This window comes from Falco biarmicus, chromosome 7 (genome assembly GCF_023638135.1).
Source record: "Falco biarmicus isolate bFalBia1 chromosome 7, bFalBia1.pri, whole genome shotgun sequence".
Taxonomy (NCBI): Eukaryota; Metazoa; Chordata; class Aves; order Falconiformes; family Falconidae; genus Falco; species Falco biarmicus.
In genome coordinates, this window is record NC_079294.1 from 11,479,585 (window position 1) to 11,499,253 (window position 19,669).

Consider the following 19,669-nt stretch of genomic DNA (forward strand, 5'->3'; position numbering starts at 1 on the left):
CCACCAGAGCTCCCAGGTCCTTCCCCGCAGAGCTGCCCCCCAGCAGGTCCCCCCCAGCCCGTACTGGTGCACGGGGCTGTCCCTCCCCAGGGGCAGGACCCTGCACTGGCCTCTGCTGAACTCCATCAGGTCCCTCTCTGCCCAGCTCTCCAGCCTGCCCAGGTCTCGCTGAATGGCAGCGCAGCCTCTGGGGTACCAGCCGCTCCTCCCAGTTCTGTATCATCAGCAAACTGGCTGAGGGCACCTTCTGCCCCTTCATCCAGGCCACTGGTGAGTGAGTTGGACAGGACTGGACTCAGTACTGGCCCCAGTACTGACTGGGGAACCCGCTAGCTCCTCCCTCCAGAAGTGTTTCCCACAATGACAGGTAATCACTGAGGACAGGCCACAGGTCATGGTCACAGACCACTCACCAGAAAGCTTTCCTCAGCTCTGTAACTAACCTGAAATCAAAACCCATGACTGCCGAGTCACACAAAAAAAAAAAAAAAACAGGAGAAACCACACCGGTGTTCTAGGCCTTCATGCTACAGGGAATTGGTTAAATACAATTCCCAGAAGATTTTAGGAAAATAATTGAGCACCACACTATAAAGGTGAGAGGAAAAATTCCCTAGCAGTCCAACCTGGGGGAAATAATCACTTATTTGGACTTTGGCTCATGCCTGAATTCCCAGCTCACCAGCAGGAGACATCTTCCACTTCATATAAACAGGAGGGAAACTGGGCCAGAAACATGAACTGGGAAACAGCCAGCCCTGCACAAGTAACAGATTTAACATTCCTCCACTTCAGTGCAAAGAAAATCCACTATAATGGCAGAACTGATACAGAGACTTAAGATTAATGAGACACAGGGTTTTTTTCCTATTGACATCATGCGGACTGGTACCCAGATTTACTATCAGAAGGTATAGGTTTTTTCCAAGATGATGCAATTTTTTTCAAAATCCATTGCTGCGAATACAGAATTTGTTATGCCAGTATAAACACTGAACTGAGATTTTATGTGTTTGTTTATTTAATGGTCTGGATATGATTTGCATTATTTATCAATGGGTTCTTCACTCATGCATAATTAACCTATTCAAAATTCAGGTTGATAACATAAAAAACCTGTGATACAAAGTGATAACATTTTCAAATAATCATTAAATCAACCTGACTGTGGGATATATGATTACTTATCAAAGGTAACAGGACAGCTCTATTGAAAAAAAAAAAGGGTTTGCTTTAAATTCTATACTATAGAGAAATTGCCATCAGACACAAATAAGCCCTTCATAGACATCTATCCATTTACGTCAGGTTTTCCATGACCCTTTCCACGCAACTCTCTATGTGTTTGTTTTCCTTCTATGAGCTTTTGAAAGATAGTAGAAAACACAAAGGATATCCTGATAAAATAAATGTTTTCCCTAGTACATAATTGCTTATTAATTTTTACTACTTGTTTTCCATTTCACATCCAGCATACAGAAGTTCCAGAAAATTTAATAGGAATTTTGTCTGAGAAGAGGTCTAACCTGCAAACTTCAGGAACCCTTTACGCTGTGTTCATCTCCATCATGCATTTTGTAATAATTTTCATTATAGCTGGAACTTGTTGGAGATGATGACTTTTTTTCATGTTTTGACCTTAAATGCTGCTATAAAATTTCAAAAGGATATCCTAAAAGATTCTACCAGAATAACACCAGGAGAAACTTTTTGAAATTAATTTGCCCCAAGGAAAACTGCTTTTACTTAGCATAGAATCACCTGCTTTTCATTATTTCCCCCTTCTTTTACTCTGTATGTCTATGACTGTAAAGGCTCAGCAGATCTCTGTGGAACTTTAAATGGTGAAGCGGGGAAAGAAACCCCTGCTGCTCCGCATGACTTAGTCTTCGATGCCTTTATAAATGTGCATAAAACCACAAACCACAATAACTTCACAGCTGGCCTTCTCCTTCCACATCTCCGATTCTCCACTTCTAAAAGTTGCTCTCTTGTGTCGCTGCTCCGCACAGCCGGCACACTGAGGAACCTCCTGCCTCTCCCGGAGGGATGAGCAGTAGCCTTCAGTCCCCAGCTGGCACAACAGTGTTTTAAAGGATAACATTTATATTCATATATATATATATATATATATATATTTTTTAAGTCTTCCTAAAAATCACAACTAATAGCTCTTACCTGCTTTTCACAATGTTAGGATTTGCAACGCTCATTGCTTCTGCTTCACCCAGGTCTTCCCACTGTGTTGTCTGGTAGCAGAACATATAGTGAGGACTGGAAGGTCGTATGTATAAGGTGTAAGGCCTCACCCCTACAAACGTGCTTAACATACCTGCCTGTTTATACTCAAAGGAATAGTTCATTTAACTAAAGCAGGCTTTGGCTTAAACAATTTTTTCTTACATTTTATAATATATTTTTTTAATATATCCAAATATAGAACAGGATCATTTTCTGAAATACTGGTTGGTACCGTGAAGAGACAGGGAAAAAAAAAGATCAAGATTTATTTCTCTCTATTCACATGAAAAAGCAAAGGCTATCTGTGTATTAAATATTGCAGCTGGCTTAAAAATGGCTCCATTTCAAATGGGAAGCAGCAGCTTCAGTTCTCCGTAGTGTGGTATTTATCACTGTGAAATAAAAAGTTCTGTGCCTTACAAATTCTATAATAGGTAGGTCAACCACTTAATATCATGTCATTCCTATAATCATACGCAGCACTTGAGCTTTATATAGAGCTCAGACGTCACTTCAGAGGAGATCAGAACAAAAGCAGCAAGAGAAAAGGTTCTCTTTCATGCAAATGGGCTTCTTTTTAAAGAGGTGTTTTTAAAAGCCTTCATATCGCATTAAGAAAGTTGCATTACGGCTTCCTGAATTAAACGCCTTTACACTTGTCTGATAATTTAAAAATTAAACTCGAAGAGATTGCTCATACGTGGAAAATGACGACTATCCCCAGTAAAACAACCTAGAACATTTAGTGACAATTAGAACATTTGCAGTGACAGCGATAATTTCCATTTGGCTGTATTTGCAGTCAGTCAGCATGCCGTGAGGATTCACAGCCCACCTGCTACGGGTGCAGAATGAGACAACAGCCCCTCTCCCAGCATTTCATAACGCAATAATCCTGTGTTACATCTACACTCAATGGACACACACCAAAAAAACACCCAAACCCTAAACCCACCAACAATCAATAACAAAAAAAACCCCCAACCGTAAAACAATTGTCTCCAACTTTACAGTGTCTGGAGCACCGAAGTTTTTGGCATTGCAGGATGCGGGCGTGCTGCAGACTGGGAGGGAGATGCCTTTGGCCCATCAGCACAGACCAGGGCAGCTTTCCAGTCGGATCAGAGCTGAGCACATTCTTGACCATTCTGTAATGCAAAGACAAAAAACAACAACAGAAAAATCTATTGCAAAAGAATGCCTAGGGTTAACTTGTAGGAAAATTGTAACTGGATTTCCATCCTTCACAAAAAATACTTAAGAAAATGCACACAACTTTAAACCGTCACAGATCCTGGTGCGAAAGGTGATGACCAAAGGGGTTTACCATGTATTTAGTTAGTATTATTGGGATTATCATTAGTATTTTTGGGATATAGTTCCAGTGCAAACTCTTACAGGCAGAAGTATTTGACTCCAGCTACCCTGTCCTGCAAGAATTAAATATGGGAGTGAGCATCACTTCTTCCCCCAGTGCTAGAAGAAAGCAAGCACTGCCAGTTTGCCTTAATTTATTTGGTAACCCATTGGCCCGGTTCCCAGCCAGGCAAAGGGAGAGCCTTTCACTGCTGCTACAATCTACCAGCTACTCACATCAAAACAGAGAACCCCACAGCATCAAAATTCAGACCAGCTTGTAGTAGCAGAGGTCCTTGACTAACCCTGTAGAGAAGCCCCCACACACCTGCTTTCCCCCACTCCCATGCGAGGGAATATAAAAATAACCTTCACCAGGTGGGCAGAGACAACCAGTAAAGAGAAGAAAACACTGGCCATGGCACACTTTTTGCACTGTGATCCTCTGTTCTTTCTATTCCACTTCATCTTAAGGCATCCTGCAACGTCTATGCTCTCTTCCCCTCCAGCACGTAAAGTTTCTTCCATCTCTCCTTCCTGCAGCGGGCTGGGGCTGGGGGGGCAGCGTTACCTTTCCCCCCTTGCTCGGCGAGGGTCTCCTCTTCTGCCACCTCACTCTCCATCCGCACCAGAGGGGAACACAGATGTGCTCCCATCTTCTCCCTTCTTGCCCGAGTGGAGCAGTAGCCTCCTGTTTTAAAGAGCAAGGACCTTGAATCAAACCTCTTTTTCTGCCCTAGCCACTTGATAATACAGGGCAGAGAAAGGAGAGAGAACAGGACTTGGAGTAATTGCCAAAATACTGAGATATTGTTGTGAAATCGTAAAAATGCTGGGCTGAAATAGATTTCAAGAGATCATCTAGCTCAGCAGGGTGCATTAAGGAAGAAATCTCTCTGCTGACAATACTAATAGGGAGCTGTTAATATTAGCAGTCCAGCTCTGCAACTTCTCATCAGAGTATTTGGCTGTCATCCACTCCCCCCACCCCCCAGCCTTTAAATCACACATGGTTTGTGTCTGTCACTCACCAAAGAATCAGACTAACTCACATCTCGGGGCTTGGCACTGGCTTCAGATACACTTTCCCCCTGTGATGTGTTCTGATGGGTTTTGGAGACACCATTGCCCAAGGAATTTCTTCTTCTCACGAGTCCCTTGCAGAAGAGAAAGGTTAAGTTAAAGAGTAGTTGTTCCTGCTCAGCCCACTGAAATTGCATTTGTGAAATCCAAATGGATTTTTTTCAAGCAGTGCACTGGATTGACAGGAAAGCTCCTGCTCTGCAGCAAACAAGGGTGAAAATTAATAGGAGACCAAGGCAAAAGAAAGACTGTTGGCTTTGCTCACCCCCATCAAACCGTTGGGATTTAGAAGAGCACCGTTTGATCTCTCCCAGAGTAATTACTGCCCTGGGTTTGACTGTTTAGTACATTAGCTCCCTTCACAGAAAAACGCAACTATTCTAATACAGATCTGTAATGAAAATTTAAGTGAAACTACAGCATCTGATAAACAAAAATATAGCAAAAGTCACCCAGCAGAATACCTGTGTCACACAACTTTTTCAAGTGTTTTGTAGCTGAGCAACAGCACGTGCACCGGCTGTTAAAATGAAACGGGTATAAAAAAGAAAAGCATGAGTCTAAGAGTAAGAGATCAACACATACAGAAGCTTTATGATGCATATGTTTCTTCAAAATATAATCAAAGATCTAGGATTAGTTGATTTCTTAAATCTTACCCTATTATAGTCAGCACAGCATATTGCAAGAGCTCTATTAATAAGAACAGTACTGGTTTCAACTTTATGAGCTCATAGCAGCTTAAGATGAGAGACATGTTATCTGCAAACAAGTGCATCAGCTTACGTAACAATCAAAGCTGATTTTTCTGTAAGTAAATAATTCTCAAAGCTTTAGAGGCATACAGCTATAATGAGATCAATGAAGTATCTTTTTGTAAAGAGAAAGCAAATAGAAAACTTTCCCGAGACACGAATGGCAGAAAATAACATTCCTTCATGAAGAAGTCTCATTTCCAGCCCTGGTAGCTTTCATGGTTTCCTATGTTGGCTCCAAGAAGTAGTTGGACATTCGGGCTCCACATCATCCTGCTCCCCAGCACTGAGTCCCTGGGCAAGGGCAAAGCCCAGAGTTAATTTCTTGCTGCTGGAAAACAAACAGAATTTCCAGGCAGTGTCACTTTCAGGGTTCACCTTCCTGCAAACACAACAGATGACTTCAAAATCTGATGTTAGAAAGGAAGATCAGACAAACATGACATTTTATTGCGCAGCCCAACAGTCCAAGTTTACCTTTTTTTTAAGAAAAATATATACATAGGCACATTCACAATATTTGACTCCTTTTTGCAGTAAGAATAATTCTTTAATTCTAACAAAAAGGAAACACTGCTGCTACTCAGTAGCTCATTAAATTTGTCACCATTCCATCTGCTTACAGATCTTATTTTGGGGAAAGAATGCTCTTTTCTAAACATCCATCTGTTAATACTCTAAAAAGTATCTGTTAATATTATCACAGTGTTCAAAAAACAAATTGTTGGGTTTTTTTTAAATGTGCATTGCACCTGTTGTACTATAAGGATAGCGTGGTATTTCTTTCTTCACCTTTTCCAATGCAACATTGCCCCAGGCTGCTGTTCTAAGCTGTAAATTACCAATGTAAGTGTGATGTATGTGGATTTGTTCTATGATCCATTGCTCCACTGCCCCCAGGAATGGGATATGCCATCCACAGAACACACACACAGCCTTTGCTGCAAACAGATGAGCAAATTTCAGATGTGGCTATACAGGCTATACATTGAGCTTGTACAGGTAAGGCAAAGGCTATGCTAAAACTGCCTTAAGGTAGAAGAGAAAAAAAAAAAAAAAAAGCGAGACCAACACGATGTGCCTAAACCTACACCATGTTGCATTGCAGCGTGTGGTTTAGCACATGTTGGAAGCAGCCCCGCTCACAGACTGAGCCTCTGCCCGTCAGCCTAGAGCCAGGCAGGGATGGCTGCGCCTGCCTCAGGGTCACCTCCTTCACCCAGACCTGCGGTTTCCCAGCGGTGTGTTCACTGTGTCACAAGCAGCCTGGTACAAGGATGGCACGTTAACCAGTGGCATGCCACCAGCAGGCTCCTGTCCTCCTGCCACAGGCATTAGCCAAGGCGGAGCTCTGCTGGAGCTGGGCATCATGCTGTGCCACATCTGTCACAGCATCCACTAGCACATCTGTGCCAAATTGAGATGGCAACAAAGAGCTCACCATTCCCACAGCCTCTGTTTCGAGGCAGGGTCACGTCTCAGAGCAAAGGCCTGGCTGACTGACGGGGGGGGCACTAAAACACAGGCGAGAGGAGCGTGCAGAGGGAACAGGGAATATCCAGCTGCAGGACAGCAGGTGCTCAGGGTGCAGGCAGACGCACGCCCGTGGCACCATGCAGCCAAAGCAGCACGAGGTACCCGTGGGAAGAAATCTCACCTTTTGCTATGGGGTCACCAAGGAGCACCCGAACTTGTGTTCCTACAGGTAAACACATCCTGCACCAACAAACCCTGCTTATAAAATAGGTTTGATACAGCACTATACTAAACCGTCATGCAGTCACAGACAAAATACTTCATTTCTTGAAATAAGATCATTTCTGAGCTGTGATAAATCAGAGCAGACAAGCAGTTTAGGGGGTCAGTTACATGCACTGGATGTAGCGCAGTGGGTTTGCAGCCTGTCTTTGGAGAGACTGGCATACATTCGTATATGCATATATGTATACATGTGCGTATAAATACACATATGTATGGGTGTGTTGTAATCTTAGTGTAAATTATGCTAGAATGTTAGACTTTTACTTCCTTAATATAGTTTTCCCATAATATTATTTTTGGCCTCTCTTCTTCAAGGAGACGTGAATCCGACTTTATACTTTGAAGCAGAAAATGCCTACTTGGCTAACAATACTTGAGGCTTTTATTTTTGTAGCATTTGGAAACAGCAGATTATACACGTTCTACATTAGGCCCACAGTTTTCCTAATGAATATGAAGTGTTCCCTCTTTCTTGCAAAGGGCAATACAGCAAGATTTATTTTTATCAGCATGGAGCAAACCTGAAACTTTCCACACTGCAGCTGGGGGGGGGTGGACAGAAGAAAAAAATTAATTTCTGGAAATGGAAACTAGTTTTTCATTTAGTGATTGAAGCGGTTTCCCATAAAACTGTCTTAACAACCATATAAAATATTTTAAAGTACTATATTTATGTATTATATAATTATGTATATATTATGTGGTATACAATTAGTTGCATAGATTGGAAGATTTTGGTTATTGCCTGTGCTTGTACTTTTTAATCTTTATTTTATCAGTGAGAGTTGTTTGTTTTACATTTCAAATCTAATCAGAGGGAAGCCACTTATAAATAACAGTGCAGGACATAACTCAGAATGGGATAATGAGAATGCTCAATATTTGTGCATCTTTTTTTCTATAAGGCTTCTTCAGCCCTTCTCAGAATAGAATAGAAATCCTTGGATTTAATACTTAACTTATATAATTACCATATATTCTTTTTCTGTGCAGACTGTATGAGAAAACTAGAGGCCCACCTGACCCTGAAAACACAGAAATATGTCTGGTAAGCATGTCTTACAAAGTTACTTAAGCAAGAAAAGATTTTTCATTTTCTTTTACCTTTTAGCAGCTTTACTGTTAGTTCCAGCACATCAAAGACTTAAAAAAACAATCAGCCAAACCAACAAACCCCACTTTCTAGCAAGACAACTTCTTCCATTCTCAGAAGAGACAGACAGAAAGAGAAGGAGAAAGTGCTGGAGCTTGAAATTTTAGGTCTTTCAGGAAATCTCATGAACACAACACGTGATACTGCATGTTCATCCCCTGAAGACTTGGTTTGGAGAAGCATTTTAACTGCTGAAACATCACAAGCCCATTGCACAACTATTAAAGGCACAAATGAGAAAATTACCAGATGAGATAGTTTCAACTAAACTGCAGTTTGAGTTCAAAAGAGTTGGAACAGATATTTTAGAATGAGATAAGTAGATGTCATTTCTAGTATTATTTACAGCTGCTCTGAGGCACAAGGAGTAGAACAATCATCTCTCCAGATTTAACATAGATAACGTTCAGTTTTCTGGGACAGCAGGTACGTAACTGGAAAGTCAATAATGCCTTTGTGCTTGCATGCATAAGCATCTGTGCTTTCTCTATGTTAATATTTTATTTTTAGAACTTTAAACCATTATTTTTAAGGTTGATTATTACCTGTGAATACTTTTTTGTCATTGTGTACTTTTTATTAATAATTGAAAAAAGGTCTGAACCAAGTGACCAAGAGAAAAATAAAGGAGAGATCAACAGTAACAATGCAAACTGGCATATGATTGCAAACAGCTTTTGTTCCTTAACATCCCGGTTCTCATAAATACCCAGTGATCTCGAGGCAGAAGATTTTCAAGAATACCTAAGTATCTAGAACTCATTTTTCCAAACCTAAGGTGCTTAGGGCTAAATCTTACAGAAAAAATAAAAGTACTACTGAAATTTCAGCTAAAGCAAGGTGCCAGTGTCTCATGCAATGAGAATCCAAGTGGGAAAACACCCAAATAAAACAAACCAATAAATAAAAACAAACCCACATAGAGAAGTTAAAAAGTGCCACTTAAACTGGCTTTCACTTACAACGTCAACATCTCCTGTTAGGACATACATAATTCACCGAAGCGGAGTAGCAGAGGGAAATGGAGATATACATCAAAAAACACTACAATTATCTATTTCTCTGCTTTACCTTCATGCACTGCATTGATACCCATGATCTTTAAGTGGACTTGAGGTGACACCTACAGTCACACTGGCATCAGATCCCAGGTAGCCTGGCTGAAATCGGCAGTTGGCAACCATGGAGAGCCAAGACCAAAAGATGAAGAAGCATGAACACCACTCCAAAAAGGTGCTCAGTTGTGGGTTTTTTTTAATGAAAAGCTCAAAAACATTTGTTGAGAATAGGCAAGTATATTTCTCTGCTGTTAGGAAAAAGAAAAGCCTGCTATACCATTAAAAATTTGCATAGATAAGAATCATTATATGTCAAAAGGCACCTCTTCAACTTCTACTAAAACCCAAAGGTAACTTCCCTTCAGTTGTTTCTTTCAGCCTTAGTTCTGGAAATATAATGTGCTTTTTGTATCTGAGACAAAAAACAGGGGATTAATTCACAGTTTAATTTTGTAAAAACCCAGGAAAACCTGATGGCACTGTAGTGGAGCAAACGTTACACAGCGATGCCTCTACTAGCATTCCCTCCCATTCACAGTGCACCACACTGGAAGCTGCCTTTAAAATAAGGCTCTTACACTATGCTGAGCATCTCAGGGTTTATTAACAAATGCTGGTAAACATTCATCACTTATGTATAGCAACAGTACAGCAAAGAGATTGCACACGCTTTCGTTGTTCAAGTATTTTTTGGTATTGTCTGCAACTGTAAGGAAATTGCATAATGCGAGTATCAGATTTTTTTATATTAACCAAATAACCAAGTATCAATTTACACTCCAAGTACCAGAATTCTACACATGCATTTATTCCATAAATCACAAAATTTGTCCGTCTGGATTATGGGACATGAATGATAACAAATTACTGGCTGCTAAAAGCAAGTACCCACTGCACACAAATTTATATTGAAAAATAAGTAATTTTAAAAGGAAAAAACATACAGTTGCATTTGTATTCTCACTTTTAATTCATTCATTTTGTTTATTCAAGAGAAGCTGCTATGAAACTTCTATCATTCCACAAAATCAAGAACCTTGCAGAGGAATTCAACCCGATTTCTTATGCAGCCCTTCAAAGCGCACGCTCATGGCTTCTCCAAAATCCTTAGCCCAGGACCACAAAGCTTGGCTGCCTCGGGCACATGCAGGCAGGCACTACGCACTGAAGAGTTTGCTCCTCATTTCTCCCCATGCACCAACCCCAGCAGCCACAAGACCCAGTGGCAAACTGCGAAGACCATTTGATTTGAGTAATAAATCAGAAGAGGAATGCGGTCTGCCAGCCACCGTGCTGCCAGGAGGACTCCGAGCTCCTCCGGGTGCTGATATCCAACCCCGAATCCACAGAAAAATTGACCTTGTGCACACTTTGCAGCTAGCCGCGTCGCTCCCCGTCTTCTCTTTGCATGTGTAAAACTGCTAAGTATTTTTGTTTTAAATTGCAGACCACTATGAAAAAAAATTCCCATCGCTTTCCTAAACAGGTCTTGGCAAAACATTAGAAGACAAATTATATATTACACAGTCAACAGCAATTTCAGCTGATACTATAGCTCACACCTGTACCTACCAGCATGGAGGAAATATTGTCAATAACACAGAGTCAAAGCTTTAGCACTACACAAGTTCTATATATAAGATTGAACAGATGGTGGGTAATTCTCCCTCTTCTCTCAACACCACAAACCTGATCCTCCAGCACCTGCAGACCTACACAGGCAGGTTTTATCCCTCTGCAGTACAACTCCAGATCAGTAAAGCCTTTCAAGGAATGCAAAAGTTCACCTAAAGCTTTCTCAGGTACAGGACTCAGCTTCCCATTTTGAGAGCACCTAATGTGCACAAAGCTAAACCAACAGCAATAGACTTATCTATGGCAAAAAAAATAGATGCAAAACATCTGGAATTTAACAGCAGGCATTCAGAGCAACTAGAGTAGCACTCTTCTTTTCTCTGTACATTTACCCTCTGCCAGCCATACCAGCAACACAGAGCAGTACCATTCGGTTTTCCATTTCTCCCTTAAAACCAGCACACCATTGCTCTGCACCAAGGGGGCCTGGTTTGTTATGCTCCCAATAAGAAAGGCACTCAAACCCTCTGAAGGATCACTTAAAATATCATTTAGTGGAGCTAATACTATTAAAAAGCAGAGGATAGCACAGATGATTTTACATCTCTTCAGATGCTGAGTATCCTGAGCTGCACAGCATCAGATGGGTCGCCAACCAGTGTACAGCATGCTGCATGGATCCCAGCCCATTTTGGGCTTTCAAGATTTTATGGGATTTTCTTATTACAGTTCTACTCATTTCTACTGTCAAACAAAGAGAACATTCACAGGAGAACTTGTTGCCACATTTTCAGATAAAGGCAAGGGCACGTGGGTGGTGCGATCACTGGTACCAAATGGGAGCTGCCTCCAGGCTCCATCATTACACAAGCCTGAAAGCAAAGCTATAAACACAACATATAAGCTACTAAATAAGCTTCTCAGGTTAACTGTGACATGGCTCGTCAGCTCCTTGGTGGACAGCTGTCTCCTGGCTGGGATCACCAGAGCCACGGAGCATGCCTGCTAGCGTTGCTGATGCACGTGGCAATGTCCAGGCTGCAAATCCCTAAATCCTGTTTATTTTTCTGCTTTACTGAAGAATTCCTCATGACATTAAAAAAAGAACTCTCAAAGAAAATTTGTATCTATTATATGTATTTAAACTTATTGCACTGGGTGTAAAAATTAAATTGCTATACATGCTGATATGCATAGAAAACTAAAATATGTCCATAATACTCTTTGTGATTATATTAAATTACTTCCTAGCAGTTTAGAAAAGAAATTACATATTCTGAGGTAACTTTCAGGCCACAGGGTATCAAGAAAACAAACATGGACAGTAGGCAGCAGTATGAGTATTTGGAATTAAATTTACAATTAAACATAAAGCATTATAAAAGTTATGAACAAAGATGCAAAAGACACAAAACCCTATCCCTGCCTTTGGTTTGCTTGCTCACTATTTTTGATACTAAATACATGTACCTAGCTTGTAAAGAACTGAGACTTATTCCACCATACTACCTGTTCGTCCATCAGTTCTTTGACTAACAACTTCTGAACTTCAACAGCTTTAATTGTATCTGACAAGGCAGTGAGAGGTTTCAGAAAAAGCACTTGGCTACACCATGTGTGAGAAGTCGTGGGTGGGAGAGAACCGCTTGCACTGCTGTTCCCTAGGGAGCGGGCAGAGGAGACCTGAAGGTTGAGGTTTAAGGTCATTCTTGCGCCTCTTCTACCAGCTACAGCATCTTCTGCCTCTTGGGTTTAAAGCACCAGGAGACCTTCTGCTGTTCAGTTCTGCCCAAGGGGTTATAACCTCAGTGCCAGGAAAGTAGCTGCCCACCCACACTGGAATCGCCTCTTCCAAAGCATGGATGCCAAATCCCAAAAGCTGGTGATGCTGAAATTTTTTTCAAATTATTATCACTGAATGATTACTAACAACAGACTGGTTAGGTACGTTTCCAAAGTTAAAATTGGAGATTATGAGGTTTACCTGATATTAGGTATCAAGAGGTAACCCTTGCTGTGATGGCTGCCTTCATAAAATAAACTAGGAGTGGGATATGGTCAGTCTTCTGTAACAAAAATCTTTCTTGTATTATAAAGTCAACAGTAAAACAACCCACATCCTGAATCCTACGTGGCCAGGAAAACATTTTGATTCTATATTATTCCAAACAATACTGGGCTATTTATACCCCAGGAAAGGGAAAAAAACCCAAACCCAGAAAACAACAACAACAAAACAAATTAAAAAGCAAACAAAAACCCACAGAGAAAGAGCATTACTTAAAATAAGAAGCAGCTTTCTCAGAGTTGCACGTGAAATTTTTATGATAGAGCCCAATTCAGATGAAGCCTGATTAAAAATGGTTCATTTGTAGGCAAGTTGGAATTGGCTGACTACTGCCTAATCATTAGGAATATTTATATGCATCTCAAACTATTTAAAAGAGAAACACTGGAAGAAAGAATTAAAAAAAAAAAAAACAACACCAAAAAACAACACAACAACGCATTTCAGCCCAAAAAGCTTTCCTTTGCTTTCTATTTAGAGATTTGATGAATAACTCCAGCCATACAAGCAGCAAGACCGCACAGTTGGAGAACAAAAGAACCTGGACAAATACAAGAATTTAGTAAACATGTTTTGCAGTTAATAGTACGTTTTATCACAGCATCTCAACTTTTTTTCACAGGTGCTGAATTTTAGGCTGTTCAGCAGGAGCGGATTCTTGAAGCAGAAGCAATACACTCACAAAACTGATTTGTGATTTGATTCCTGCTGTTAAAATGGTAAAATAATTTAAATGGTCAGCTACTGGTTGGATACTATGTACAGACTTTGTCTCACTCAACTTACTCAACCCAATAATCATTTCAACAACACAGGCCTTGGACGGCTCATAGTCTTCAATGCAAAATAACTTGCTTATTGTATTGGGCTCAAATACATTCTGTGTAATATGACTGGCTATTTTTGTTAGTTCTAGGGTTCCCACAACAAATCATCCGACAAACCAGTGTTGAACACATTAAACCCCACAGCTTCCCACCGAGGAACTGCTGTTACATGGGCACAGGCAGAGATGGAGAGCCACACTCTCCGTGGTACTTAGGAACCAAGCAGCAAAGCCTTGCCAGATTTTGAGGTGAGAGTGAGCACGCAGACAGTCATCATCCACAAATGGCCACAACATCCCCGATTCAAACACACATCCACACCTGGACAGGTACCGAAGAGGTGAAACTGCGTGTCCCAGACCTGCAGAGAACCTCCTCAGCCCTGAACCTCAGGCACTGGAGCTTCTTGAAGTTGTTGCTTATGTTATCATCAATGCTTATTGGATACATGTTAGTACGTAGTACTGGCACGCAGGTCTCTTGCATAGCAAACAATTGCTTTTGCCACTAGAAACACCCTCTGCTTTCTGCAGGCTGCCTCCAGCTTCCAGAGAGGCTGGCAACAGAGGTGACAAACAAGCAGTGTGGGGTTAGGGAGGAAAAAAACCCAATCAAACCAAACCAACCAAACAAACAAAAAAACCCCAACAAACCCTACACCATTTCAGGGGCTCAACTTGCACTAAATTTCTCATTTCTAGGGCACCATCAGTATTCAGGCAGCGGCTGCGCTGTAATTACCCGGCACGACTGAAAAGAGCTTCAGCTGCGTAACTGCTGCTCTGGGTCCTGTGCACAAGAGGCTCAAAATAGCTGTGATGGCACAGGACCTTCAGCTCTGGTCCACAAGGTCTGGACACGTGTCCCAGGCACTTCGGTATCTCTCACATCCAGCCACAATCCCACTTTGATTCACATTTACCACTGTGTTTCCTGGTACAAAGCCCTCCTTGCCTTGTGGAGTTAGTGTGAGTATCCCAGCTTATTTCAGTTAAAGAAATGGAATATGCTATAACATCCTATGGCCTTCCTTGATATTTAAAAATACATATAAGTAGTACTATATAGCTCCTTTGAAAAGATTAAACTTTTGTACTCTTTGCCACATCTTTTACTCTTTCAATGAAAACATGTGCCTTTCCAGCCCACACTTTGCTTGGAGACTGTCCTGTATTTTTTCCTCCAAATGGTGGTTGGGACAAGATTTTCCTTCTTTTGAATGAATTTGAAGGTTGTGTACTTGTTACCAAAAACTGTAAACAAGAAAACTCAGTGATAGTTTAGAAATCTGACATTGGTTTATTGCAGAGCTGGGTGCACGGGGGATCTTGCCTTGAAGCTCAGCAAGACTAGAAATAAAGGCATGTTGACACGTTATCCCAATATTTACTTTAACAAAGCTTGGGAAAAAGAAACACATCAAAGTTATGGCTACCCTCCATGCTTTCAGCTCACAGCAAGGTAGGTTCAAATAATCAAGCACAAATGGTTCACTGTAACCTTATTTCTCACAGTCAAGAACCTGACAGAAGAGGAATGATTCTGTAGACATAACCACTTATATGAAAAACAAAATAAGTCTGTATTTTACCAGTGGCAATTGAGGTTCGGTTATTTTGGAGACAGCCCACCAGATAATTCTCCCACACTAGAAAAACACCCTGCAAGTCTTTATCAGCAAGAGGTAAACTATTCTTATCTTCTGTGCATTTAAAATTTCCTCTGTGACACATTCATCTCCATTGTCACAACCATGCAACGGTTTGCATTTCTGCTATTTGAGAGATGCAGAGGCTGAAAACACCAGCACTGAAGATCACCCTGATTTGTTTGGTAACTACATCACACCCCAGGCACCCACCTCAGCCACCAGGGAGCCCTCCAAGCCCAGCTCTCTTCTAGTTCTGGCACATCTCCCTCATCTACAACACACACACGCTCAAGGTCAGAGCAAGACTAGCTGCAGAACACACTTTTCTAGGGTTTGTTGGTTGGGTTTTTTTTGTTTCAAGATACTTATGCTGTGATAGGGTTGCTTACCTGAGCTAACACTTAAGATGCTTTAGAAATCAGTGTAAAAACAGCCAAACACAGGACACACACACCTGATGATGAAGCAGCTGGTTGCTGGAGGAATGAAAGCTAGGTAGACAGATCTGAAATTAATTATCTCAGAAAACTGCAACAATTATGTATTTTTATCCCTCCTTTTTTCCTCTATTTCCCTCTTGGTCTTGAGCGAGCAGGTAGACTGGACATGCCCTGCCACTGCAGCCGAGCTGTCCCTCTCTGCCCATTTGACGTCTCCCACTGTTTCCACCTGGAGGTGCAGAGCCCTGGAGCTTATCAGGGTTGTAAGAAAGGATAAACCAGATTCATTCCACAAAGGAGACTAGCAAACAAGTGCAGCTGTACCACATAAAGTACTTCCAAGGTAAACATTGTCTGCACATGGTAGATTCTCATATTTTAGCCAGGTTTTATCACAATCACCTGAACTTGAAACCATACACTGGAGTGCAGGATTTTTTATCTTCCTTCCTTTCCTTCACTCTGACCAATAGAGATAAGAATCATATGCCATCATTCTATATATATATATAATTTTTTTTTTTTAGGGGGAGTGGTGTAAAATACAAAGCCAACCAACGTCCACCCATGTCCCATGACCACACATTGAGACGTGCTAAGAGATCCTTCCATGGAAACGTGCCTCCTCAATTTACAAACAGCAGGACGTGGTCACCTTCAGAGTTTACACTAACGAAGAGAAGTAACAATCACTGCCATACTTCTGAACTTTACACAGTGAAATTTTATGAAACAAGGAAGAAAATTCTGAGAACTTAAACTTTTAAGTAAAGAGCATCTCCCGAGGAGCCTCCCAGCGCCCTCTCCTGGCAGCCGGCACTAACTGCCAGCTCGTCTGAAACGCATCCCACACCCACCGCGGCGCTTACTCTCCGGTTAAACGAAAGTTCTTCTGACACACATTTTTTGTTATGAAATTGTTAGCTATAGAGCAAGGGTACGAAACCGTTGGTATACTTTTACAGAATCAGAAACATTGAAGCGATTAAAAACTATTTTCAAGCAAGTGTAATTAAACAGTTCACACTCACAGAATGATGGGTTTTTCCCCCAAAAAAGCATGTACTTGAGGTTTGTATTCATTTCATTGTATCACTAGTATCACATAGTATTCATTTGCAACAGTATTGATGCAAATCCTCACTGCATTATTTATTGTTTGTTATTATTGACATTCCTTTTAAGATTCATTTTAGGAAAAAAAAAAAAAATTGTTTTAGTTAACCAAGCACAAAAAAATGCATTAGAAAAATAAACCTGAACCCTCTGTTTATTTCTGGGTTTGGTGTTGCAATCTAAAACACTCGTTCATTGTCCAGCCTTTCCTAAGTACTTTCATCAGTGTAAGAGTTGTAATATATTTCATTTTGTTTAATTGCATATTTTGTTTCTATAGCAACTAGAAGGCATCTAATCTGCTTCTGTTCCTTCCTAAGCCTTTACATAGCAATTTTCTTTCACGATACAGTAGCAAAAAGATAATCCTTCCTTAGAACTCCGGGTACTATCTGTTCTTTCCAAATATCCCTAATTAGTATGCATTAGGATTAAAACCGTTGTAGTACGGCTACAACTAAAAGAAACCGAGTAAAAAAAAACAAACAAAAAAAAAAACCCCAAACACCTAGCAGGATCCAGACAGAACATGCTAAAACTACCAGTAAGTATCTCCAGCATAAATTCACTGCCACCTGCAGGCTTGCAGCAACACGGGTCTCCAGAGCACAGGAGCCGGGGTACCCCCACCGCGCACCCCACATCCATGCAGCAAAGGCAGATTTAACATTCCTACTCGTGCCAACTGATGCAGATTAATTTTGCTTCTAGGAAAAGGAGGATCCGCTATTGTTGCCCTGTTCAAAGAAATGACGCAGCTTATTTTCATTTGTGTTGCCCCATTCCAGCTTGCTTCTACTTGTAGAGACAGTGGTGGTGGCTGAAGATTTTCCTACCAAACTGACATGCTAAAAAAGAATACAGGTTCTACTGCTGCTAACTACTGCGCAAACACCGGGTGCTTTCTGTATTTTTCTACTGTTCAAAGAAATTACTATCTTCAAAAACATAAGCCAGGTCTTTAAAAAATCCTGCAAATCGGATCTTACCACAAAAATTGTGTCTGTATGTAACACATCTGAAAACACTGGTTTAGGAGAATATGGAGATTACTGCCTTACTAAACAGCCTGAATGCTATACATTTATATTCTTTCATACACACAAACCATACTGAAAGAGTAACGTTGACACTTTTAAAGCTCGGAAATGCCAAATACAAAGTTTACCTACAAAGACCTTTTTTTGAACCCATTGCCATATGAAACGATCCTTAGGTACAAAATCATACAGTATTTTTTCATATGAGAAATCACCTTGACAGTGCCCAGGGTAACTAGGGCTAAGTTACTCATCTTACCATTTTTTAAAAAATGCTGGTGTCTGACACGTGCTTCCTCATTTATTCAGTTTACCCCTCCAATCCTTATTCTGGAATAGGAATTTCTTCCTTTCAACACTGCATTCAGCACTGCACCTAACCTCAGGCTGCCTGCCTGCTAGCGAATCTCTCAGCTCAGTTTCTGTGTTCAAACTCTTTACACAAAGTCTGGGAAAGTCAAGATTTCTAGAAATAAGGGCTACAGGAGCCAGCGCACAGAAACAGGAGTCAGCTCAGCACATCGCTTCTCAGCTTTCCAGTCCGACAGTTCCAGAAAAAAACAGAAATGAGTCTTAAATGTCAGAAGTCACATCTGTTCCATCAAGACCAGATTTTCCATACAGAGAAATAAAAGCATACACAACGCCATGCAAGTACAGTCAAGCTGGCATTTCCAGGAAATATCAGGCTTAGCGAATACATGCTGTGCTTTTGATTAAATCACAGACTGCAAATCCCATGTTGATTTACTGCAGATGTTCCACGCAGCTGACCTACACATATGTTGCAGAAACACTAAAGCATTTCCAGGCACCGGACAGTTACTGACAGCACTACCTGGAAGCCCAGATCACCCTGACTGTCAGACCTCTGAGGTACCTGAGCTTCCAGAGGTAAAATATTGGCTACTTGGTCTCAATTCCAAGAGCAGCCTTATGAGGAACTTCTCAGGAACAACCAACCCCGTGCCCTCAGAACAGAGCTTACTTGGCCGCTTGGACAAGGCACAAGGGTGCTTGGACAGGGCTGCCGCACGCAGAAACAGAAGCAAGCATGGCCCATTCAGCTACCACGAGGAACAGCCAAAGGCTCCACCAAACCTGATATCCATACGAAGATTTTCACTATGTAAATGTGAGGTCTACTGAACATGTTTTCTCCCTACCTCTTCCCCATGTCCTCAAAAAAAAAAAAAAAGGCAAAAAAAAGCAGCTCTTCCCCCAGTAATAATTGAATAATTTCTCCAGGAGACTGGGAGCAGCATTAGTACTTTTCTGCTAAAAGCCAAAATCTATTTTTTTCTTTTCAGTTCAAAGGAAAAAAACAAAACCAGAGAAAAAAACCACTCAGAACAAATTGAACCTGTTGGTGGAAGACAGTACAGCTCTTCAAAGAGTGAGAATTTCAGTTCTTAATCACCACTTGCCACTTGATGGGGGTGGTGAGCTAGTTATGCAGGCCTTGGCTTACAAATATAAAACAAGATGTTCCATGGGCTGTAAATAGTAGTATTTTTTTTTCAGATTTAAAACAAGCAGTGCGAA